At 48.3% G+C, this 25,140-nt stretch overlaps 1 protein-coding gene across 4 annotated transcripts in view; it reads left to right on the top strand.

Annotated features, from left to right (window-relative positions):
• Positions 1-19,008: 19,008 nt before the first annotated feature.
• LOC138582628 (zinc-binding protein A33-like) overlaps positions 19,009-25,140 on the top strand; it is a 113,594-nt gene continuing 107,462 nt past the window's right edge. For all 4 annotated transcript variants that reach the window (XM_069654079.1, XM_069654082.1, XM_069654080.1 and 1 more), the window contains exon 1: positions 19,009-19,232. The gene's annotated coding sequence lies outside the window, so the exon portion shown is untranslated. The remainder of the gene's footprint in view (positions 19,233-25,140) is intronic.

Genomic DNA, 25,140 nt, shown 5'->3' on the forward strand with positions numbered 1-25,140 from the left:
CCTTGAAATAAATGTGTATATATTTTTAATATAACAACTGTTTGGAGTAGTTTGTAAGTGATCTTGCTTTGTGTGCTCATTGCGGGCTTTCAGTCACCCTCACCCCTCTTGAGACCTAGTCTTGACCGCCGCGATCGCTACCTTGATTGGTCTGGCTCGTCCAGAGGTTACCCTGTTCCAAGTAATTAGGTTGGCCTTCTGAACTTCTGCGCCACCAGGACAGAGTTCAGAAATCCGTCTTAACAAATTGGTGTAAAGCGGTGGGATACGACTGAAGGTATCCAGTGTTGCGCACGAACTAAGGCATTTCAGGTTATTCCAACCAGGACACGTAGTGAATTGTTGTAGTATAACTTTAAAAAGGCCATAGTCCAATCTAACAGTATGGAAACAAATACCTTGTTAACTTTAAATGCTTCCAAATCAGAAACATTGAAAAAGATGTGTGCGGAGAGAGGTGTTTCCTCTCAAGGCACGAAATTGGAAATGATCCAAAGAATCGTGGCATGGCAAGAAGCGCAGCTTGACGCTATAACTTCTGAGGACAGTGCGGAAGGAGGTGGGGCTGCTCTCACTGGTAGAACCGACGGTTCTGCCACTGCACTGATTCATCGCGACCATGAGGACAGGGAGGACGAGATGTCTAATGTTTCCTCTGCCAGTGCTGCTGGGGAGGCTATGCTTGAATTCAAGAAGCAAGAGCTGCGGTTTAGGCAGCAGGAGCTTGAATTCAGCATAGCCAAAAAATCGAACAGGCAGAAAAACAAAAAGACAGGGATCACCAGTTGGAACTGGCCAAGCTTCAGTTTGCAAATGGGTCCAAGGGTCCTGGACATGGATCTGGGGATTCTTCTCATCCACGGTTTCCGAAAGATCTGCTCAGTGTATATGAGGAAAGGAATGACATTATGGACTGGCTGAATGCGTTTGAGTATGCATGCGAAGTTCAACAAGTTGACAATGCTGATAAGATTGCCTGGTTACTCAGCAGACTGCCCCATTCTGGCTGTAGTGCCATTATGGAAATGTCAAAGGCTGAGCGAGCTGATTCCGCAATGTTAAAGCAAACTCTCATTTTAAAGTTTGGGAAGACTCCGGCCCAATATTTGAAACGTTTCAGAGAGTATAAGAAAAAGGAAGGTGGTACTTGGGTAGCTTATGTCACTGAATCCTTGAAAAACTTAACTGGCTGGGTCGAAGGTTATAAGGTTTCTACCTTCGAAGGCATGGTTAATCTTGTCATGCTGGAACACATTTTTGCATCTTGTTCCCCGGAGCTTAAGCAGCATTTGGCCGATTCGAAGGAGATAGATCCTAAGAAGCTGGCCATTGCAGCAGACTTATGGGTGTCACATCGAGTGTCCCATAGGGACAAAACTCATCCTGGTAAGCAGGAGGAAGGGAAAAAGTCCAAAGATAAGGAGGGTGGAGAATCTGATAAATCTTCTTCTCATAAGGGCCACAAAAAGAAAAATAAGGGTAAGACACAAGAGAACTCACAGGGTAGTGGAGGTCAGCCTCCGAAACAGAACTCAGGTTACAATAAGCCTCCCTATGTAAACAGACCCAATGGATCTTGTTTTGCTTGTGGAGCAACTGACCACGTGAAGGGGGATCCCCGGTGTAAGGTTAGACCTTTGGGGGTCCACTCCGCTAATCTGGCCTGCTCCTCCTACGAGGAAGAAGAGATTACAGGAGCATCCTTCTCCTCAGACTCATTTCCCAGCGGGATAGAGGCTGAGGTAGTTTTAGTTTCCCTGGGTTCCTGGGAGCCTAAAGTCGCAGAGTCTTATGCTAGGATTCCGGATAATACCAAGCACTACTTTAAAGACAGTGTGCTGATCAATGGAGTAGATACTCCCGCTCTTAGGGATAGTGGGTGCAGTCGCACTGTAGTGGATTCTACGTTGGTAGACTCAGAGGAAGTTGCCAGAGCTACTCTGATGCCCACTAAGTTGGCTGACGGCCCACTCCGTATGTTTCCAGTAATATCTGTAAATCTTACTTTAAATGGTACAGCAGTCAGGATTCCAGTGAGCATTCAGAGAAACGTCCCGGGAAAGGTCTTGTTAGGTAATGATCTCAGAGCTTTAGGGCTCGTAGGAGACACTGCCGAAAGACCCTACACACGGTCTCAAGCACGGGCAGCATTGGCCAAGACCAATACGCCGCCCCAGCCGAAGGGGAAACCCAAGGCGAAAGGAGTCGACAAGTCAAGACGAGGGAAAGAGAATATTCCCCCGAGCTCGCCTACCACTGCGGTGGAGGAAGTTGGTCAATCGCCCGGGCCTGACGAGGAGGTGGCGATGCCTGAAGTATTTGACCCCAACGATCATCCTGAACTAAAAGACTTGTTAGTTGAAGGAGGTCCTGATAGGGACGAATTCAGTAAAGGCCAACGTGAGTGCCCATCTCTGGAAGGCCTAAGGAGACAGGCCTGCTCCCAGCTTGAGGGTGAACCTCCTGGGACGCATAGGATTTATTGGGAAGGTGGACTCCTGTATAGTGAGCCCACAGAGTCTACAGAAGGAGACCATAGGAGGTTGGTGGTTCCCCTTGATGTTAGGCCCTTCCTCCTGCAGTTGGCGCATGAAGTTCCCCTTGCTGGTCACCTTGGTATGAAGAGGACCAAGCAAAGGTTATCCATGCACTTCTACTGGCCCAAGATGGGGGTGCAAGTAGAAAGTCACTGCAGGAGTTGTGCCTCCTGCCAGTTGTCTGGTAAGGTTGGCGCGACAATCCAAGCTCCGTTGGTACCGCTCCCAGTTGTGGGGGTACCATTTGAAAGGGTAGGGATCGACATCGTTGGTCCCCTTGACCCGCAAACATCCTTGGGCAATAGGTTTATCCTGGTGCTGGTCGACCATGCAACCAGATATCCTGAGGCCATCCCATTGAAAACTGTAACTGCCAAGTCAGTTGCAAAAGCTTTACTTGGCATATTTACTAGGGTTGGCTTCCCTAAAGAAGTTGTGTCGGATCGTGGCAGCAACTTTATGTCGAAGTATATGCAGGCTATGTGGAAAGAATGTGGGGTCACCTACAAGTTCTCTTCTGCATACCACCCCCAGACCAATGGTCTGGTGGAACGTTTCAACAGAACCTTAAAAAGCATGATTGGGGCTCTGGAGGAACCTCAGAGAAGAAAATGGGATCTTCTTTTACCATGCTTACTGTTTGCCTACCGAGAGGTACCACAGGAGGGTGTTGGCTTCAGCCCCTTCGAACTTCTGTTTGGTCATCCCGTACGGGGACCCTTAGCCATCGTCAAAGAGGGATGGGAGATGCCCACTCCCCCTGTTACTACCAACGTAGTTGATTATGTGCTAGGGCTCAGAAAACGGATGGTACTTCTGATGGGCTTGGCTAGTGATAAATTGAAGGCAGGACAAGCGCTGGTGAAACATTGGTACGACCAGAAAGCTTCCCTCATCAACTTAACACCTGGTCAGCAAGTCCTGATCATGAACCCCATAAGGCCTCGAGCTTTACAGGACAAATGGTCAGGCCCTTACACAGTGGTGGAGCCCCTGGGTGAGGTTAACTATTTTGTGGACCTTGGAAGGCCTGGACAGGCTCCAAAAGTGTTTCACGTGAATAGGCTGAAGGCTTTCGTCCCAAGAGTCGAAATCGCAGCACTGCTACTGGCTTCAGATGTTGAGGAAGAGGAGTCTGAACCTCTCCCCAACCTGTTCCAAAGCGGTCCTTCAGATAGCTCCTTTGAGGGTGTCCGAATGGCCCCTCACCTGACTTCTGGTCAGCAGGCTGAGGTAAAAAGTTTGCTTAGGCAGTTTTCCCCCCTGTTTTCACAGTCGCCTGGTTTGACACCTTGGTGCAAACATAACATAGACACAGGAGACAGTGTACCTACCAAAAGTAGGGGATACAGGATGTCAGACAAAGTACGGTCTTATATTAAGACCGAGGTCAACAAGATGTTAGACCTTGGGGTGATTGAACCCTCTAGTAGTCCTTGGTCCAGCCCAGTGGTTTTGGTTCCAAAGGCTGGCACTTCTGAATTGAGGTTCTGCGTGGATTATAGGGCTCTGAATGCTGTCACCAAGACAGATGCACACCCCTTGCCTCGAACAGATGAGCTGGTGGATACTTTGGGTGCCTCCAAGTACCTCAGCACGTTTGACCTCACTGCTGGCTATTGGCAAATAGCTTTAGCAGAACATGTCAAGGAGAAGACAGCATTTTCTACTCCAGGCGGCCTTTACCAATTCCGGGTAATGCCGTTCGGATTGAAGAATGCACCTGCCACTTTCCAGAGGCTTGTGAATCATGTGTTGAATGAGTTGGACGAATTCTGTCTTGCATATCTGGACGATATAGCAGTTTTCAGTGCCACCTGGGAAGACCATGTGAAACACCTCGGGATTGTGCTCCAGGCTCTTCAGAAAGCACACCTGACCATAAAGGCTAGTAAATGCCAGATTGGACAAGGCGCAGTGGTTTACCTTGGACATGAAGTAGGTGGAGGGAGGATACAGCCTCTTCCCAGTAAAGTACAAGCAGTACAAGACTGGCCTACTCCCACTACGCAAACCCAAGTGAGAGCCTTCTTAGGACTCACGGGGTATTACCGCAATTTTGTGGCAGACTATGGCACCATAGCTGCCCCTCTGACTGCCCTCACAACTCCGAAGAAACCCAAGAAGGTAACTTGGACCGACGAGTGTGAGAAGGCCTTCAATGGCTTTAAAGACTCCTTGTGCCAGGCCCCTGTCCTCAGGGCCCCTGATTATCAAAGACCTTTTATCGTGCAGACGGACGCCTCTGACACTGGGATAGGAGCTGTACTATCACAAGTAGATGAGAAGGGTAAGGAACACCCTATTGGTTTTATTAGCCGCCAGCTTAAGGACAGAGAGCTCAGATGGTCCACGGTAGAGAAAGAATGTTTCTCTGTTGTGTGGGCCCTAAGGAAGCTGAGGCCCTACCTCTATGGGACCCACTTCACTGTGCAAACTGACCATAAGCCCTTAAAGTGGCTAATGAACATGAAGGGGGAGAATCCAAAGTTGCTTAGGTGGTCCATAAGTCTACAAGGCTTCGACTTCACTATTGAGCATAGGCCAGGTGTCCAACATAGCAATGCTGATGGGTTGTCCAGAATGTTTAACCGACCTGAACAAGAGACTCATCCAGGGGTGGATTAGTTCCCCCTGTCCATAGTCTGGGAGGGGCGAGTGTTAGGAAAGATTTCGTAATTGTAGGTAATTTTCCTTCCATGTGGCAACCCTATCACTATCTCCATGGGCAGGAGCCCTGCTACACCCTCCCACAGGCAGCTCCGTGTGCCCACGCTGGATCAGGCTGCAGGAGCAGCTGATCGCGAGGCGCACTAGCAGCCCGCTCGCCCAGCCGACATCCTTTCTTTCCGGCATCCGCCGCAACTTCCAGGAGCCAGCCAGCCCCCACCATAACAGGGCCTGCTCCCCTTGTGCCCGCACCGTGCACACATCCCCGCAAGGAAACCAGACGAGCGACGCTGCGGCAAGATGGCCGCCATCACGAACGCACCAGGAGCGTTCCACACGGTTGCCTAGCAACCATATCAGAATATTCCCCGGTGTAGAGGACCGGAGGCGGAAGCCAGCCCTCAGCTGCCTAAGGCCCGTGAGCCAAAGGCCCCTCCTGTCTGCCCCTCAGCCCACTATCTCCATGGGCAGGAGCCCTGCTACACCCTCCCACAGGCAGCTCCGTGTGCCCACGCTGGATCAGGCTGCAGGAGCAGCTGATCGCGAGGCGCACTAGCAGCCCGCTCGCCCAGCCGACATCCTTTCTTTCCGGCATCCGCCGCAACTTCCAGGAGCCAGCCAGCCCCCACCATAACAGGGCCTGCTCCCCTTGTGCCCGCACCGTGCACACATCCCCGCAAGGAAACCAGACGAGCGACGCTGCGGCAAGATGGCCGCCATCACGAACGCACCAGGAGCGTTCCACACGGTTGCCTAGCAACCATATCAGAATATTCCCCGGTGTAGAGGACCGGAGGCGGAAGCCGGCCCTCAGCTGCCTAAGGCCCGTGAGCCAAAGGCCCCTCCTGTCTGCCCCTCAGCCCACTATCTCCATGGGCAGGAGCCCTGCTACACCCTCCCACAGGCAGCTCCGTGTGCCCACGCTGGATCAGGCTGCAGGAGCAGCTGATCGCGAGGCGCACTAGCAGCCCGCTCGCCCAGCCGACATCCTTTCTTTCCGGCATCCGCCGCAACTTCCAGGAGCCAGCCAGCCCCCACCATAACAGGGCCTGCTCCCCTTGTGCCCGCACCGTGCACACATCCCCGCAAGGAAACCAGACGAGCGACGCTGCGGCAAGATGGCCGCCATCACGAACGCACCAGGAGCGTTCCACACGGTTGCCTAGCAACCATATCAGAATATTCCCCGGTGTAAAGGACCGGAGGCGGAAGCCGGCCCTCAGCTGCCTAAGGCCCGTGAGCCAAAGGCCCCTCCTGTCTGCCCCTCAGCCCACTATCTCCATGGGCAGGAGCCCTGCTACACCCTCCCACAGGCAGCTCCGTGTGCCCACGCTGGATCAGGCTGCAGGAGCAGCTGATCGCGAGGCGCACTAGCAGCCCGCTCGCCCAGCCGACATCCTTTCTTTCCGGCATCCGCCGCAACTTCCAGGAGCCAGCCAGCCCCCACCATAACAGGGCCTGCTCCCCTTGTGCCCGCACCGTGCACACATCCCCGCAAGGAAACCAGACGAGCGACGCTGCGGCAAGATGGCCGCCATCACGAACGCACCAGGAGCGTTCCACACGGTTGCCTAGCAACCATATCAGAATATTCCCCGGTGTAGAGGACCGGAGGCGGAAGCCGGCCCTCAGCTGCCTAAGGCCCGTGAGCCAAAGGCCCCTCCTGTCTGCCCCTGTCCGCCACTGCGCTACGGCGCGAGACACTGCCCTGCAATCCATCGAGCTAAGGACTACAATGCGCTCAGTCTCAACACATGGAAGACAGAGCAATCGTAAGTCACCACAGTTGCGGCAATTGTTAATGCATAGATTCGCCTTAGCCAGCACCGAGACAGCCTGCCTCCACTGTGTTAGCCTTGCCTCCATTGTGTTAGCCTTGCCTCCATTGTGTTAGCCTGCCTCCATTGTGTTAGCCTTGCCTCCATTGTGTTAGCCTTGCCTCCACTGTGTTAGCCTTGCCTCCATTGTGTTAGCCTACCTCCATTGTGTAAGCCTTGCCTCCATTGTGTTAGCCTTGCCTCCATTGTGTTAGCCTGCCTCCACTGTGTTAGCCTTGCCTCCATTGTGTTAGCCTTGCCTCCATTGTGTTAGCCTGCCTCCACTGTGTTAGGTTGCCCTGTGTATCTAACTCACGCCCAGTATGTTTTCTTCGCTCCTCCACACCTGCCTACTATGTGCTCTACTAACCCTCATGATCACACTACTCAGCCACAACAGAGACCTCACTCTCGCACAACACTCACAGAGACACCCAACTATAATGAACCGTATGCGCACGCCCACACCTCTACCACAACTCACAGCACTGACACCAGATGCAAACCTCAGACTAGGCAGACTGAGAGCCCGCACAGCTCCATTCTTACATCAGGCCAATACTGCACACTTAACACTCAGAAATTATAGACTCAGCTCACGTACCACGAAAGTTAGCACAACATACTATCAAAGGAACTCCACCTCATACCATAGGAGTAAGTCTACAATCAATGTACCCAGCAGTAATGCCTGCGCCAATATTAACGATTCCATTACACCTAATCCTCCTACCATGCGACCTCAGAACTCCGGCCATACCCCATACAAGTGCGCTCTCCTCAATGTCAGATCCCTCAATGCCCACGCCATAGAAGTACATGACCTACTTACCTCCAATGACTTAGACATACTGGCCATTACCGAGACATGGCTTCACCAAGCGTCCGGCCCTGCCATCACCCTAGCCATACCTACAGGGTACGCCATCATCAGACAAGATAGAATGACCAAAACAGGAGGGGGGGTTGCCCTTATACACAAGGAAACCCTACCCATTAGAACCATACCTAATCAAGAAGACGGAAATGTTGACATCCTCTCTATCAAACTAGCACCATCACCTAACTGTACTATTAATATCCATACGATCTACCGTCCACCTGGCCCCTCCACCAACTTCCAAGGCCGAATTAACCACCTCGTAGGAAATAACATTAAAAAATCCACGAAGTCACTCCTCTTAGGAGACTTAAATCTAGGACTCAACGATCTCAAGGACAAAGCTGCCCTATCTTTAGCCAAGGACCTCCAAAACCTAGGATTCTCTCAAAAAATCTTAGCGCCCACTCACGTCAAAGGGCGCACCCTAGACTGGATCTCTGACCATAACTGCGACATAGTAATCACCGCCAACACCAGCCTCCCATGGACAGACCATAACCTCATCCTATTCGATATCCCATGCACTGTAAGCGGTAGAGTGCCCACCAAAGCTGCGGCTACTCTAGCCAGAAGTGCCAAAAAACTCACAGCAGCTAATATCAGTGCACTACTCAACGTGCCCTGTCTAAAGCCCCCTTTCTCATCAGACCCTAATACACTCGCGGAAATATTTAAAGACTCTATCACAAGGGCAGTCAACACTGCCGCCCCCTTAGAAAGCAAAAAAGAGAAAAAATCCTTCCACTCCAACTCATGGTTCTCAGAGGATCTCCAAGCAATGCGCACAGACAAACGTCAAGCGCTCAAGAACTGGCAACGTAATCCCTGCGACAACACAAAAGATATATTCAAAACCATAGCCAAAAAATACAAAGAGGCCATCTTCCGAGCCAAATCCGAAGCGTACAACCAACGCATCACGGCGGCCAACTCTCAATCTAAAGAGCTATTCTGTATCTTTAAAGAACTAACCATACCGCCCACCTGCCCAGACGAGATCATCAAGGACGAGGCATGGTGCACAGGCATACAAACAGCCATGCTAGAAAAAATTAACCTCCTCCAAAAAAAGATATCACACCACTACAACTCCTTACCTAAACAAAGTACACACACACACATGAAACATAGTGTCGAAGCCAACAACATACACAAGTTCACTTTCAACGAAATCACCAAAACCGAGGTCATCAACATCCTCAAACATCTCAAACCCTCACTCTGTAAGGGTGACATATGCCCCCCAAAAATCATCAAAGAATGTGCGGAACAGCTCACACCTCTCCTCACTGCGTTCATCAACGCATCATTCAGGTCAGGCATAGTCCCAGACACCCTCAAAGAGGCCTGGGTGCGCCCCCTCCTAAAAAAACCCACACTTGACCCCGAAAACCCTAACAACTATCGCCCCATAACCACAGTCCCATTCCTTCTAAAACTACTTGACAAAGCCGCACATATACAGATCCAACACTACCTAGAATCCAACGCAATTCTAGGCAAAAGGCAATCTGGATTCCGTAAGGGACACGGAACCGAAACTGCCCTTCTAGACTTAAAAAATGAAATCACTAACATCCTCGACAAGGGCAAGCCTGCCCTCCTCCTCCTCCTCGACCTATCAGCAGCATTTGACTTGGTAGACCACGACACTCTCACCAATCATCTAACACAAGCAGCACACTTTTCCAAGAACGCGGCCTCATGGGTGACCTCCTTCCTACAAGGCAGAGCTATGAAAGTCTTCTCAAACACAGCTCACGCTGCACCATCCATCATCCATTGTGGGGTTCCTCAAGGCTCTTGCACGGCCCCTACGCTATACAACCTCTTTACTAAGCCCCTATTCGACAAACTGGACGCCATGAGGATCACATACACGAACTACGCTGACGACACGCAGATACTCCTGCCCCTGACTGGTAATTATCATCAAGACTCCACCTCCCTCCAACTAATCTACTCTACCATACAAGCCTGGATGGCCACCAACGGACTCTGCTTGAACGGGGACAAAACTGAAATCCTCATTTTAGGCCAGAAGCCCACCCTTGCCAACCTCAACCCACTCTACACTAACTTTAGCATAGACAACTGCACTATCCCAGTCCTATCATCAGTTAAAACACTAGGAGTTCACATAGATGCCACCCTATCGATGGATAAACAAGTAAACGCAATCGTCTCAGCATCGGCATTGAGCACTAAACTCATCAATGCTATAAAACCGTTCCTAACAAAAGAAAACTGCCTGTCCATCGCAAGAGCCACTATTGGAGCCAAACTGGACTACTGCAACGCGCTCCTAGCCGGCACCTCCAAGAACAACCTAGCAAGGCTCCAAACCACTCAAAATAATGCCCTCAGAGCAGCACTCAGCATACCCAAAAGAGAGCACATCACCTCAGCAAAGAAAGCCGTCCACTGGCTCCCAGTTAAGGACAGGATTGCTTTCAAAATACTCACCACAACGCATAAATGCATCAACCTCACAGCACCTTCCTACCTATCTGACACACTGTCTAGATCCCAATCCACAAGACCCACCAGATCCACATACGCCAACCGTCTCACCATACCACGCATCAATAGATCCAGGGCAGGAGGTATAGGCTTCCCATACCTGGCACCTAAGCTTTGGAACGCATTGCCCACCAACCTCAGAGCAGAATCTTCCCTCCTCTCCTTCCGGAAACAACTTAAAACTTCTCTCTTCAACTAACTTGTGCACCTGACCACCTCTGTGCTCTCTTTGCACATGTACTAAAGCATAACCATTGCCAATGTAACCAAGGGCACAAATGCGTGTAAGAAACACTGTAACCAGCGCCACGATGCCTCCGGTCTGATGTGCGCTTAACAAATGTGAATAAATAAATAAATAAATAAAACCCCTAAACTTTTTGCTGTTGTTTTTCACCTTGTTCTTGACTTTGCCAGAGAAGTGCAGCCTTCTGCCGCACTCCTCTGGGCTTTCGCTCCTTTCTTATGGGGAAACTGACATGCCCTTAAGACAGTCAGTACCGGGGAACGCTGTTTCCCGTAGTTTCTTTTATCATGTTGCGGCTTTCGTGCAACATGACACAAGAGGGCACTGTAAGCTAAGTTACAGCTCTCTTGGGTCTCTAGCCTTCTACAGGCCCTAGATACTCGTTTAGGATTGAATCTGATCGGTGCAAGTGATTCAGGGACGGGAATGGTGGCAGCGATCGTTTCTTGTGTTTTGAGCTCCTTATGGCGTTCTCAGCGCGTTTCTCGCGCTTAACCCAAAATGGTGGCCTGGCTCCCAAAATGGCCAGACCACGAGGCTCCTTTGTCCTGTCCGCTGACTGTCTTGCTCCCTTCACCTTCCCCAGGTCGAGCCGACCCGGGGCCTTCCTTATTTGGGCATGTACTTTCCCGCGAAACATGGATGCTTTCGCGGGCTTCTACATGTCTTGTGTGTGCCTCCAGGATGTGGGCTGGGATGTCTGGTCCCAATACACATCCTGGGTGCCAGAGAGTCTAGGGTGGTGTGAATGCCTGGGACCACCTTGGTCCGTGATTGGTCCACGAATGGTGTGAGTGTTGATGAGCGGATCTCCCATTGGGTCCCCTCCGTTTTGGCGCGAAGGGAACCGTGGATAAGAGGGGGCTGGAAACACCACTACCATGTCGATCTCCTGAGTTCTCACGAACGAAGGAATACAGGAGCCAAGTATCCTGCAACCAAGAGGCTGGACCGAGGAATCGCTGGTGACCCGCTGAAGGACTTCTCCTGTGCACTGCTGTCGCCTTGGGAAACCCTTTTCACCTTTGATCGAACCAGAAGGCCTGTACTGGTACTTCGACCCTTGGAATAGCGGGAACAGCTATTCTCGGCATCTTCACCATCTCCTGCCAGTAAGCCTTCGGAAGCGTCTCTGGGCCATCCAGCTGACTGACCAGCTTACACGGGAGTCTTGCTCTGTAACCGCCGCCAGGTTGTGTAGTATTTCGAGTCCTTGTCACTCTCACACGCTTCGTACACTTGGCGTTCCCAGGTCTGAAGTGAGTAGTGTACATTTGGCTCAGATACACACGGCCGCTCCGTTGCCCTGCTGTGGTAACAAACTGTGCGGGTTTCTTCGATTGGGACGTCTTTTTACTCAACACGACGACGAGGCGTTCCCTGCTCTTCTGAACCTGCCAGCTGCTGAAACTGACGCGGAGAAGCCTGGGTCTGCTTGCATCGGGGACGGTGAGTAGCATAGCTAGGATCTGGTCGCCCTCCTGCAGGAGCCCATTGCTTTTCCCCGCTGTGTCAAACAGCACCCTTTTCCGTACTCGCGCTCTGCTTCTGCCCACTGTGGAGGCTGCGCTTGAGTCGCGGAACTTGTTCTTCTTCTTTTGTGCACTAAACTGAACTGCCTGATTTCCCTCGAAGAGCTTCCCCTTTTGCCCGTTGGCACCAGCGCGTGCAGGTACTTTTGAGCACAAGGCTCCACTCTTCGGCAGGGCTCTGACTTCCATCTAGTTAGGTGCCTCTGAAGGTGAACTGGGTCTAAGCATTATTGCGCACTGCCTGTTTTCCCTCCCTTTTAGGGGGACTACACATTTTGTGCATATAACGCTTGAGACTGGTTGTATTTGTATATATATATTGTGTTGATATGGTATGTGTTGGTTTACTATCGTTATATTGTGATTTTCTCGCTACGGTCATCGTTTTAAAGGCCTTGAAATAAATGTGTATATATTTTTAATATAACAACTGTTTGGAGTAGTTTGTAAGTGATCTTGCTTTGTGTGCTCATTGCGGGCTTTCAGTCACCCTCACCCCTCTTGAGACCTAGTCTTGACCGCCACGATCGCTACCTTGATTGGTCTGGCTCGTCCAGAGGTTACCCTGTTCCAAGTAATTAGGTTGGCCTTCTGAACTTCTGCGCCACCAGGACAGAGTTCAGAAATCCGTCTTAACACAAACTGTCACTAATGTCGGTTATATCTTCTTCTTCGGATGAAATTACAGATTCTCCCCCTTCCCCCAACTCCTCACCTTCCACTTTCTGCTTGATCTTACCGTCCTTACGTCTTGGAGGCTTCTCTTTTTTCTTGTGAAGATAAGGACGCCCTCGATAGGATGCCACCGTGGCACTATGATAGGGGCAACGGGGGTTATCCTACCGAGAGCGCCTCACAGGGGGAAAAAAGCCGGAAGGCACAAAAAAACCCTAGAAGTAGTATTTCAGGTGGTAGATCGAAGAAGGTAAGTGCACTGATGGAAAAACAATCCGGTAAGCAGGTACGGGTCTGGTAGACAGAGGTTCCAAATAGGTACAAGGGAATGAGCACAGGTAGTCCGGTAAGCAGGCACGGGTCTGGTAGACGGGGGTTCCAAATAGGTACAAGGGATAGAGCACAGGCAGTCCGATAAGCAGGCACGGGTCTGGTAGACGGAGGTTCCAAATAGGTACAAGGGAATGAGCACAGGCAGTCCGGTAAGCAGGCACGGGTCTGGTAGGTGGAGGTTCCAAATGGGTATAAGGGATAAGAAAGAAGGACAAAACAGGGAAGGTAGGAAAAATGGAGAAAAGGAAAGAGGCAAGCAGGGGCAAAAAAGGGGCAAAGGAGAAAGAAAGGAAAATCAAGCACAAGGCACTGCGCAAGGCAGGGAAACAAAAGGGAGGAACACTGCTGTGTGGGAACAGCAAGAACGAAAGGCAGAAAGGCAGGAAATCACCAGTAACGGGAGCGGCAGGAACACAGGAGGGAACCCGGAAACGCTGCAACGCATATGCGACCCGGAAGTGGAGTGCTTTATACTTCCGGGTCACGATCGCGTACAACGACTAGAGCGGTGGTGGAAAAGACGAGGAGTGAAATGCTATGGCGGACAGAACCGCCAGCGATTCCACACAAGCCATCCCCGCCGCGGCATGACAATGGGGACCAGGATATATATATACCCAAAGCCCTATTTCGTTAACTGTCTGAGGCAGAAAGACCATCATAAATTCGGATGCAGTGCCGGGTCTACCTGAAGAAGCCATTATTGGCACAGACTTTGCAGATTTCAAGGAATTAATTAACCATTTACGGCAGATGCCTACTAGGTATATTCCTAAAGATATTTGGGAGGAAGAGTGCTTTGTAGCTGATGTTCCAGCTTGGGACTGGGGGGGATGATCTATCAGAAAATACATATAAATTCTCCATGAGGCTATGGAGGTGAGGCCACCAACGATTAGTCCCCCTAGGGTTGGTAACATGCGGGAGAATCTCACGGAGAGAGACTTCTCACCTGGGGATAAAAACACGATTAGGAAGCTGTCACTAACGTCGGTAATGTCCTCTTCTTCAGACGATAAGGTAGACTCTCCCCCTTCCCCCAACTCCTCACCTTCCTCTTTCTTCTTAGGTTTTCCTTCCTTGTGTCTTGAAGGTCTCTCTTTTTTTTATGAAGGTAAGGACGCCCTCGATAGGATGCCACTGTGCCACTAAAAATAGGGGCAACGGGGGTAACCCCACCGGAGGTGCCAGTATGGGAAAAAGACGGAGGCACGAAAAACCCCTAAGAGACTTCCTTCAGATAGATGAGGCGAGGTAAACTGGTTAAGAACGCACAAGGGCTGGACTCCAGGGGTGGGCAGAAGTGAGTAACAACAAGGTCCAGGAGATTAGAGGAAAAGGCTAAGGCAGTCCAGGAAACAGGCAAGGATCAGAGTACACAGCAGATCCAACAGGTAAGGAGGCAAAACAAAGGCAGTCCAAACAGCAGGCCAAGGTCGGGTACACAGCAGATCAAACAGGTAAACAGGGAAGAAAAAAGGAAGGAAAAAGGAGAGGAGGAGAGTAATCAGGGAGGAAGGGAAAGGTAGAAAAAACTAGGGGCTAGCGGGAGTAAGAAAAAAGGACTTCCAAGAAACAGGGTAGCAAAACGAGCAAAAAGGAGAGGAAGCGAGAACTCAGTGGGAGCGGCAGCAACACAGGAGGAAACCCGGAAACGTTGCAACGCGTATGTAACCAGGAAGTGATGGAATTTATACTTCCAGCTACGTACGTGTGCAACATCTAGAACGGTGCAGAAAGAAGCCGTGCCGGGAAGCGCAATGGCGGACTGTAACGCCAGCGATTCCTCGCCAGCGATTCCACACCCCCATCTCTGCCGCGATATGACAGAAGCACAGCCCTTTTAAACTCCGACCCGGTAGGCTGACAAAAGGACCTGAACTCATTTCTAAGACTATAGGCCTCATCACGAGTTGGGGGTAACGCCAAACCCCCCGGCGCTATTAGCGCGGGATCACGGGTTTGGCGGAAGGGTTATTGCGCATTCCCCATTGGGCCCATTCGGGAATTCCTCATTCCCCATTGGGCCCAATGGGGAAAATTCGCGCTATTACTGCCGGCGGAAATCGCGCTGAAAATCAGCAATTTTGCCGCGGATTTACCCCCAGCTGGGGGGAAATCCGCCAAAGCCATGATCTGGCAGACCCTTAAATGCGGTGGTAATAGCGCTACTGCCGCATTTAAGGGTTACCGGCAGACTTGTGATGAGGCCCTATGTGTTACTGAGAAACATCGAACCACCCTAATGGTTTAGGTAATGAGACGAAGAAGCTCTCCAGAACACTACAAGTCACAGGAAAAAAACACCAGAACAGCTGTAGTCAATGGACTGGACGTTACGTCAGGGCGGGCCCTACTATATCAGCGCATCAGAAACAAATGAAGGTGGAAGGGTCCCGGGAAGGGTACTAAGGAGAATACAGAAGGAAGTATTAGAGAGAGCAGTCGAGGTGGATGAAGAAATCGAGAACCAGAGAGAGATCAGAGCCAAGAGAACACACAAAGACAAGCCTGAGAAGCTTGAGCAAGAGATGTGGGGGGTCTGGTTCAAGGGAATGCATGGGATGTCATGCAGGCCAACAAGAGGATGCAAAGGACTGTTCGCTGAACACACAAAGATTAAGAATGGTGAAACGCTAACCCTCACTTTGGCTGTTGTGATTAAAGTCTGTCCATACTACTCTGGAAAACAGACGCCCCTTGTACTTTATTCTTAAATTCAATCTGAAGAAACAGAAACCTGTCAATGGGTCTTCTGGACAATCATCAACGAGAACAGAGTTCTCAGGAGGGCAATCGTTGATAGAGATGTAGAGGTCCTCCTGGGCACACCCCAGAATCATCCAGGGCTGGTCCATCGCGCCAAACCTCAATCATCTTCTGTCATCTGTCATCAGTCTATTACACGTTGCTGAATGGTAAACACCAGATCCTGCCAAGAGTCCCGCCTTGAAAATCCAGGAAAATAGAAAGCCCTTTGAGACTGTGAACCATATGAAAATAGAGAAAACTGTAAACCTTTATTTTTTTATTTATTTACTAATTGTAGTGCACAGTATGCCTGTGGGGCATGCAACATATATAAAGGCCACAGCCACTATACAAAAACTCCAATTTGTGTGATACAGTTCCCAGTCCAGTTCTACAGGAGTGTGGGGTATTACCCAATTTGTTTGAATTTAATTGATTAGATGGTGAATCTGGCCGAATTTGGCCAGTACCATTTGATCGATTAAATTTGAACACATTTGGTAATCAGTACCGAACATGGGGAGCGGGGGTGTCCACCTCTCGCCAATGTTGGGTATTGATGGCCTTGGGGGTAGCGGGAGTGTGCCCCGCTTCCTGTGGATTGGAGGTGGGGGATGGAAAAAAAGGTGTCCAGTCGAAGGATCGAAAACAAAAGATCGAATGGGCTTTTTTTACGAAACCAAAAGGACCGGAAAAAAACATTTCAAATGATTTTGTATTTATTTATTTATTCGTTTAGTATGCAGAAAAATAAATTTTTTAAAAGGAAAACAGGGGGTTGGTGGGGAACCCCCCCATACATTTTTTTTTTTTAAAGCATTCAAAACATTTTTTTTTTCGGCACTTTTGGTGTCGAAAAAAAGGCAGATCAATTTGTTTTAGATCCTTTCACCTACAACCAAAAAAAGGGTAGCCTGCGGCATCAGATCAGTCGCGCGTTAGAGGGACGAAACTTATGTTGCAGTGTCAGGAGAGGAAGCAAACGTCCAAAAGGTAAGTGGAGGAATATATTGGGAGTCTGGGTGGTCAAAGTTTTGCAAGATTTGCCCACAGAAAATTGTATTCACGGCAAAATTGACCCCAGTCAATTCCGCTGCAAAGAATTCTGCCACAGCCAAATCACATACATCCGAGTCTGGTGCAGGATAGTTGGGAGGGACTCCGGAGAACTGCTACACTGTCCCACTGGGGGTGGATAAAGACATTAGGTAACCAGCTAGGAGAAGGTAGTCATTCTCTTAGCCCCAGGAGAACTTTGTGCAATTGGTTATTTTCTGTTGGGTTACAGAGAACCCAGCACTTTTGTGGAACTTTTACATTGAACAACCCGAGAGGCATTTGGACGCCTTGCATTCAGGGGAAGGGAGTCATTCTCCTGGATTATGAACAGTAGCTGGTATTTATGGTGTTTTGTTGTAGTGACAGGGATAGATTAGGACCCTTTGTCACTGGGACGGTGCCTTTTTGTTTTGACTCACACAGACTTTGTGACGAGTACCCGAGTTTCTTTAGTTTAGGTAGGCAAATCCTCTTAGCGATAGGGATAGGCTTGGTTTATCATTTAATAAAAGACTATAGTAACCACGATGTCACCTCTTGTAGGGTGACCAGATTTAAGAATTAAAACACTGGGACAGGGCAACTAACATAAAAGTAGGACTAACTCTTGAAAGTGGTTTTCAAGGCACTACACTTCAGTAGCGGTTGGAGGAGAAGAGGGTTTAAGTGTTACTGTTCAAATAAACATATATAATTAATAAATCACAAACTAACACCATTTTAAGTTGTAAAATGCAGCATTTCTTATGTGTGAGATTGTGCATTCATGCCTGTCGGCTATGAAGACCAGCTAGCAAAAACCAGGACCACTGCAGTTTCCAATGGAAACATAATCTTGAGAAAGGGGGACAGATCAGCAAAAACCGGGAAGTCTGGTCACTCTAAAATCTTGGTCAATCTCTTCATTCCTTGCCGCCACGCAGGACAGGACGGAGGGCTTCTCCAGGAGGATGGACGTCTACGCCAGGAGAGGTGGAAGTGCTGCGCCAGGGTACAATGGGAGGCCGCATCAGGACCGAGGGAAGGCTTCCACTAATGAACCTAGTAGGACTGGGAGGCAACACAAGGAATGGACACAGCAGATAGGTAGATTATAGAGGAAAATCCAGAAACAGAATGAAAATAAGAAGGAACCCAGGAGCTCTGAAGAAGGAAATGCAGGGGGAAACATCTGCATGCAAGTGTTGAGACTAGTGTGGTGTGGCACAACAAAATAAACAAGTGGCAGGAGACATGGGGTATGCTTGCTATTCATTCCTGAATCTCTTGCCCAGGTGTGAGTAGGTAGCACCTTTCGGTTGTGTGCTTCCTATGGTTGGGCCATGATTATGCAGTGTACATAGTTTTAGAACCCCTTTCACTTTTTAGGTTAAATACACTGATGTCTGGGTATTTTATCAGAAAAACAAAGCGTCTGATAACCTATAGAGGTGACGCCCTCTAATTCAGGTGGCCTTCAACTGCTCGCAAGATATATTCGTGTTTTCAATGCCCTCTGGCCAGAGTCCCAGGATAACTGCAGGTCGCAGGCTTGCAATAAAGTGGTAACTACTCTGCCTTGCACACTTTCTACACAACACAAAAGAAGCCTACCAACTATGCCACCCACACATGGCAACTGAACACCTCTCACAACAGACCTCAGCGGCTAAGATACCATTTCCACAGCCAATGCATCCTGGCACCACTAGCCCACGAGGCGCGAATAAATCCCTGTAACATAGCACACTTATTGTGTTAGTGTCAAAAAGGAATTCAGAGTGTAGTTCACAAAAGACAAAGATTAATACATTCCTGGTTTCTTTACTTGGCTGATAAGCAGAGAAGAGCTGGAACTCTGCGTATTTGCTGTGGGGATTTTTCTTTCTTTCCCAGTGCAAGTCATTTTAAGGTCAGAGGGCTCAACTTGTTGTCATGTGACTGTTGTAGGTGGGTCTATATGATCAGCAGCCAGTCGGCCAGGAGTCTGTCGCAGTACTCTCGCCCTGATTGGGGACCGCAGGTGTCACTCACAGGGTGCCTGAGCCTGCAGTTTCTGTGTCGAGTTGATGGCAAAGTGCAAGTTTTGTTTATCCGTCAGGAGAAAGCAAAAAGAAAGTAGCGGATTCCCAAACGGGAAGTGGAGATTTACAAGCGCTAGCTCCGCCAGAGGGCACACGAAGAGGCGATAGATCCGGTGGGGAGGATTAGCCCCGATCTAAACAGGTACGTAAAACACTTCAAAACCAGTGCCCCGCCCTCGCCTTCACAGAGGCGAGCATACCAAGTGCAGGGGTTGCTAGCGAGCACCCCTTGGCAGAGAAAACAAACACGACCCGGTCATCGCAGCATTAATATGCTTTAGGACACTTTGTTGAGGGTTGAGACAGGAATGGGAAAGGCGGGGAACTCCTTACCTTATCCAGTGGTCAGAGGTAGTGGAAGTTACTTTTGCGGGAGCGAGGAAACATGTTGCTGTAACCAAGCCAAGTGTGGCAAATGAGCTTCACCAAGCCCATGAAATGGGGAAAAAAGAAGTGCAGGTACCCCCAAAAGTTACGAAGCCAGGCATTACTCCACGGCGTTTTGGGCACCAGTCATTTCGCCACTTCACCTTGGCCACAGGCCCTCTTTAGGCGCACCCTGTTGTTTTCAGGCAATGTCAAGCAGATTAAATTATGTGCCAACGATCACACACCGTGTTAAAGCAGCGTATCTGAGATGTTAAAGTATGACTAGCCATATAAAATGAGACTTTCTTTTTTCGTATAAACTAGCAGATATCATAGCTGTAAACTAAGCTTGAGAAGGGGAGTAAAGAGGAGTTTTATTATTGCTTGTTCCTCGCCTAATAAGAAATTCGGTAGGTAACTGGAGCGGTGTGTTCCTAATAATAATAATAATGTAACAACTTTTTAAAAAAAAGTAATTTCATAAGCTTTCCAAATCAATCCCTGCTCCATCAAATAAAATGTGAAGCCCACTTAGCGAAACAGTGGCCCACGTCTGTGGGCTGAGAGCACAAGTAGCTGCATGTCTGTCTCTCCTTTTGTTCTGCAGGGTGGGCTGGTGTTGGAGAGAGGAGGAGGAGGGAGAGGGCCCCACTTTCCCCAGCAAAGGCTGCAGGAGCCTAGTCCTTCAAGTTGTGATAAAGTACAAATGAAAAGCTTTAATTTTTACCTCGCCACATAGTTGAGTACTGGTACTCTCTTTCATTTGCCGAGAAGTGCAGGCACTCAAATGCTTAAAAATGAGACGTGCAGGTACTGGGGACCAGGTAGGTCTGGCCCATTTAAAGCACCGCTGGTAGTAGAGCTGGGAGAGCCAGGGTATTCATGCGTAGGGCTGAGCCCAAGTGTCTGGCATGGGTCTAGGGGCCATACCAGAGCTGGGTCAGGAACATGGTAGAAATCATGAATGGAATATTTTTCCAAAATGTGCATGCTTTTATAAGCTAGAACATTGCTGAGCAGCTGAAATTGAAGACTAGGCAAAGTGTGGGGGGACTCTGACATATGAAAAGGGGGCAGAGATGGGCACCACTGCAATGTTATTGTCAAAATTCACTCGCTGATCTTACAATTCCCCTCCTATATACGAATCACTGTAAATCCCATCATATGCAGAAAGCCTCCGTTATATACCCGTCTGCATCACCTGTCACCAAAAGCTGTGTATAAAAATATGGTTTATAGTGAAAAGATCAACAACAAAAAAAAGGTCGAAAAAAAATCTCAAAAAAAAAGTCGAATTTTTTTTTCAATAACTTTTTTTTCGAAATGGGGGTTCCCCCCAACCCCCCTTTTTTCATTTTTTTTATTTTATCCCTTTTTTTACTTACCTGACCCCAAAAATACATAAATAATAAATTCGACCTTTTTTTTTTTCGAGATTTTTGTTTCGAGATTATTGACATTCGAGATTTTTTTTTCGACCTTTTGACTGACCACCAAAAAATATATGTAAAAAAAAGTGTAAGAACCATAAAAACATGTACTGTCTGAAACTAATTCTTGTTTAGTAATTCATAAGCATTCACCTGCGCACCATCTGTTTTACTATTTGTAGAAGGCTACCTCCTGAAAAAGAATGATAATCAATACCCATCCTTCTCAATCCCTAGAAGAAAAAGGAGTCTCCTGCTCTGATAGTTCCTTACTTAATGCAGCAGGAACCATCCTAAACCCAAGGAACGGTAGATGCGCCAGTCTATAACGATCCCGACATACCCTGTTATTGAACAATGTCAATTTGGCAAACATGTTGTGATGTCATTGACGTGATGGTCTCATACGCATCATTCAAAGACACTTTGTGACACTTCTAGGTGATCGTAAAGATACATTATCTTACAAATTCACAGAACATGGAATTCGTACAAATAATCTCATTGTTCATAAAACCTCATGACGATCTTCTGAGGTTAAATCTCAATAATGTACTTATACCCAAAAGATCGATTTAGAAATTGGTATTCATCCTACATCAATGTTCCCATTACTGTTCCTATGAATTTACCCTCCTCCTAAAATACAAAAAACGTTGTAGGTCATGAAGATCCCAGATGATAAACACATATAGGATCAAAGAAGGTATACTTCATTATTAACCCGTTCAGGATACCAATCATATTCATGACACTGGTACTTCTCATATGTATCATGAAAAATTGATCTCTTCATTAATATCATTTGGAACTACAGACTCCAAAAGGTTTCCCTCTGGTACAACCTTTGAGGAAGGTTGTCATATGGTCCTTTTTTCATCACCACTTCCACCACTTGAAATAGAATCTGAGAGATGCCATGCTTCTTCTCATCCAGTGACGTGCCACAGCCAAATTGAGATTCTTGGTGTGGATGCATGAGCGATGCTCGTTCCATCGAAGCCTGCATTGTCTTGTTGATTGCCCGACATAATATACCCCACAAGTACACCTTATTGTATACACAACATTATGGGAGCTGCAAGTATCTGTATCTTTATCTTTTCACCGGTTCGTGGATGATATATAAAGTCCCCTTTGGTGACGAAGCCGTGGTTGGAATAATGCATGCGCCAGTCCTTTTCGGCAAAACTCGTTCATCCAATAGCCTAGTTTTGACCAATTGGTCTCTAAGATTGGTGCTGTTTGTGTACACAAACACAGGAGGTTCTCTAAATAAGTGCATCACAGGTGAGTGTTCTCCATTGTTTCTCACTAACCAACTTGATTTTCCAACGTTGTACTGAATATTTCGAGACATGTACCAATGCAGGTGTAGATTTCTCTCTGGGTGGACAAAAAAAATGGCATCTTGTTGGATACCAGCTTATTTCTCTCTTGAGGAATCTCATCGGCTTTGTACTCACGGGCAAGTACCGTTCTCCCTGTGATTCCTGCTTGATGTTCAAACTCCTGTTTGTCACTCACTAGTGTCCTGGCTCTTAGCATTTGACTATAAGGTAGGTTTTTAATCAGAATAGGCTGATGAAAACTGAAACGATGCAGCAATTTATTCCCGTCAGTTTCCCCACAGTAGATATTCCTGCTATACTGATTATTAACTGTTGAAATATTAACGTCCAGGAAATTAATTATAGTTTTAGGCGCCTCCGCTGTAAAATGTATTCAGGAATCAATTGTATTCAGATATATCTAAAGCCCAATGAGGGTTTCTATAGTACTTCAAAGATGTCATCTGTAAAATGTACCCAAAGGTTTAGGAAGTTCCACCATAGGGGATGTCCCAGAATGTGATCATATTCAAAATTGTGCATGACACAGTTAGCGTAGGAGTGTGCAATAGCGGCACCAATTGATGTTCATGAAATTTGGAGATTATATTGTTCTTTATACTGAAAATATGAATTTTATGAAAGGAACTGAAGTAAAATTACAATTAATTATTTTGTTGCGCCCAAGTGTCCTTTCTTCAACAGAAACCACTCTACCACTTCAATACCTATATTGTGCTGGATGGAAGTATATAAGCTTTTCATGTCTATTGTGAACATCATTTTGTCTGAGTATGTAACCCCCTCAAAAGCTGTAAAAAGAGTAGTGTCACGGATGAATGTACTGGCTCTAATATGGAATGGAATGGAATATTTTGACTAACACCCATTTTTTTTACAAACTAGAACATTGCTGAGAATATATGTGATAAGCAGCTGAAATTGAAGTCTGGAAAGTGTGGGGGGACTCTGACATATGCCATGCCACGTGACATCACGGGAAGTGAATATATCCTAAAATTTGCAAAAAACTCACTGTTGGTTTACAATACTGCAGGGTTTCCCCAGCCACATATAGTGACCATTCTTATATAACCCACCACAAAGTTAATTGCCTTTTGGTTAACTTATGGCAACCTCTTCATGTCACTTAGACACTGCAGGAGGGAGGCAGGAGTGGGGGTGAGAAACGGATGACACTCCAGGCCTTTGCATATTAGTGTGGGGTGTTGTGTGGGGAGGCGAGAAGAGACATAGATGGCGCTGGAATGGTAGAGGTAGGGGAAGTGTTTTCAATGCTGCACCAGAGGTGGATGATTTAATTGTAGACTTTCATTCATGTTGGGGAAAATAAATCCACAATTGTGTTCATTCTGCTCGGGTGTATTGTGAGGTTGGCTTGTTATGTGATTTGTAACCCAAGTCCTCCCTCTAAAATGCAGTGTTATTTTAGTTATGTTTTTATACGCTTTCCAATCCTGTCACTTTCCTGACATAACTCTACCCCATTCCTGCTCTCATCAATCCATGCACCATGAAACCCCCTAATTTGCCGGGCCCCTTTTCAAGAGGAGAGCACTGCATTTCAAAAGAAGTGTCCCTTAGCCTTGCCAGAGGTGCGGATCAGGGGGAGGGTTATAGCCTCTGGGAGTGTACATCCCTTTATGGGACTGGAGAGGATACCAGGAGAGGCTGCACGCTCATTGACTAAGCAGTCTGCTAGATATCACAGGATAAAAAAAACCTTAATATCGTTGGGAGCAGATGGGTATGAGGACCGTGTAGGCTCGGTTCCAAGAGCTCATTAGCTCACACCTCGGGTAGAGCTCCAGTGAGCCACTTCTTGGCCCCACTTGGCTCACCCACCTCTACGTGGTAGTTCTTCAGTTGATGGTGTAATGTCGGGCCTGCACAGTTGCACAGCCCATCACTGTCATTGAGTGGGGGCGTTGTCATGTTTGGGCCAGAGGACCGGGGGAAGTGACGTTGGACTAGGCAGGAGGTTCTGGCCAGGGTACGGGCACATCTGTTAAGGTTTTAATAAAGGAAATTGCATTTGATATGCTGGTGTCTGCGTTTCTATTACCTACAATAGAGCAGTCCTCCGTTGCCATAGGGAGGCCAAGCCTTGACACTGGCGATGATCGGGTGAGTCCACCCGGCGACTCCCGGCCTTCGTTGACCTGGTACATTCAGGTGGCATGAAGGATTTGGGAGTCCTCGTCGGCAAGGCCGATGTCGGCCTGAGACGTGCCACGACACTAGCGCGCCTCTGCCAGCTCAAAGGCAGGCAGAGAACAGTTTGGGCACAGCAGGTGGGGTGCAGCCTAGCACTGTAAGCGTGTTGGTGCACCTTCAGTGGGCCTCCTCCTCAAATGTTCTCTGGCGCGGTAGCCCGTTAGTTCACAAGCCACCACTCTGGGAACATTAGTGGCACGCTGCGCCACCCACAGCAGGAGGAAAAGAGCAGTACTTCAGCTGCCACCCAGGGAAGTGGAGCAGAGATTACTGTTGGCTTCCGAAGGCCAGCTTATTCATTTTAAGTGGGGCCAAGTAGCAGACAAGGTGGCTGGTGGCCATACAGACACATAAACCCTGAGGAAGGGTGTACATATAGATCCAAGACAGTCTAAAGCAGCACATTGGTGGACAAATAATTAAATATACACTGTGGGTGGCTCAACAGACAGCCACTAGCAAGGCTGTGCAGCCTGGGTCATCAAACATAAAGAGAAATGCCACAAATGTAAATATTGCCCCATAGCTCACTTCATACGCAAAACAGTGTTATGCACCTGCCCCCCCCCGAATTTGACCTACACGACACCAGCAACTTGGGACCACGATGGGTGCTTTGGCTGAGATATTTTAAGTTCAATGTGGGGGCAATGGGTCTCACTGATGACACAAGGGTAAA

Source organism: Ambystoma mexicanum, chromosome 3q (assembly GCF_040938575.1).
Source record: "Ambystoma mexicanum isolate Mex_15411 chromosome 3q, UKY_AmexF1_1, whole genome shotgun sequence".
In the NCBI taxonomy this organism is placed as follows: Eukaryota; Metazoa; Chordata; class Amphibia; order Caudata; family Ambystomatidae; genus Ambystoma; species Ambystoma mexicanum.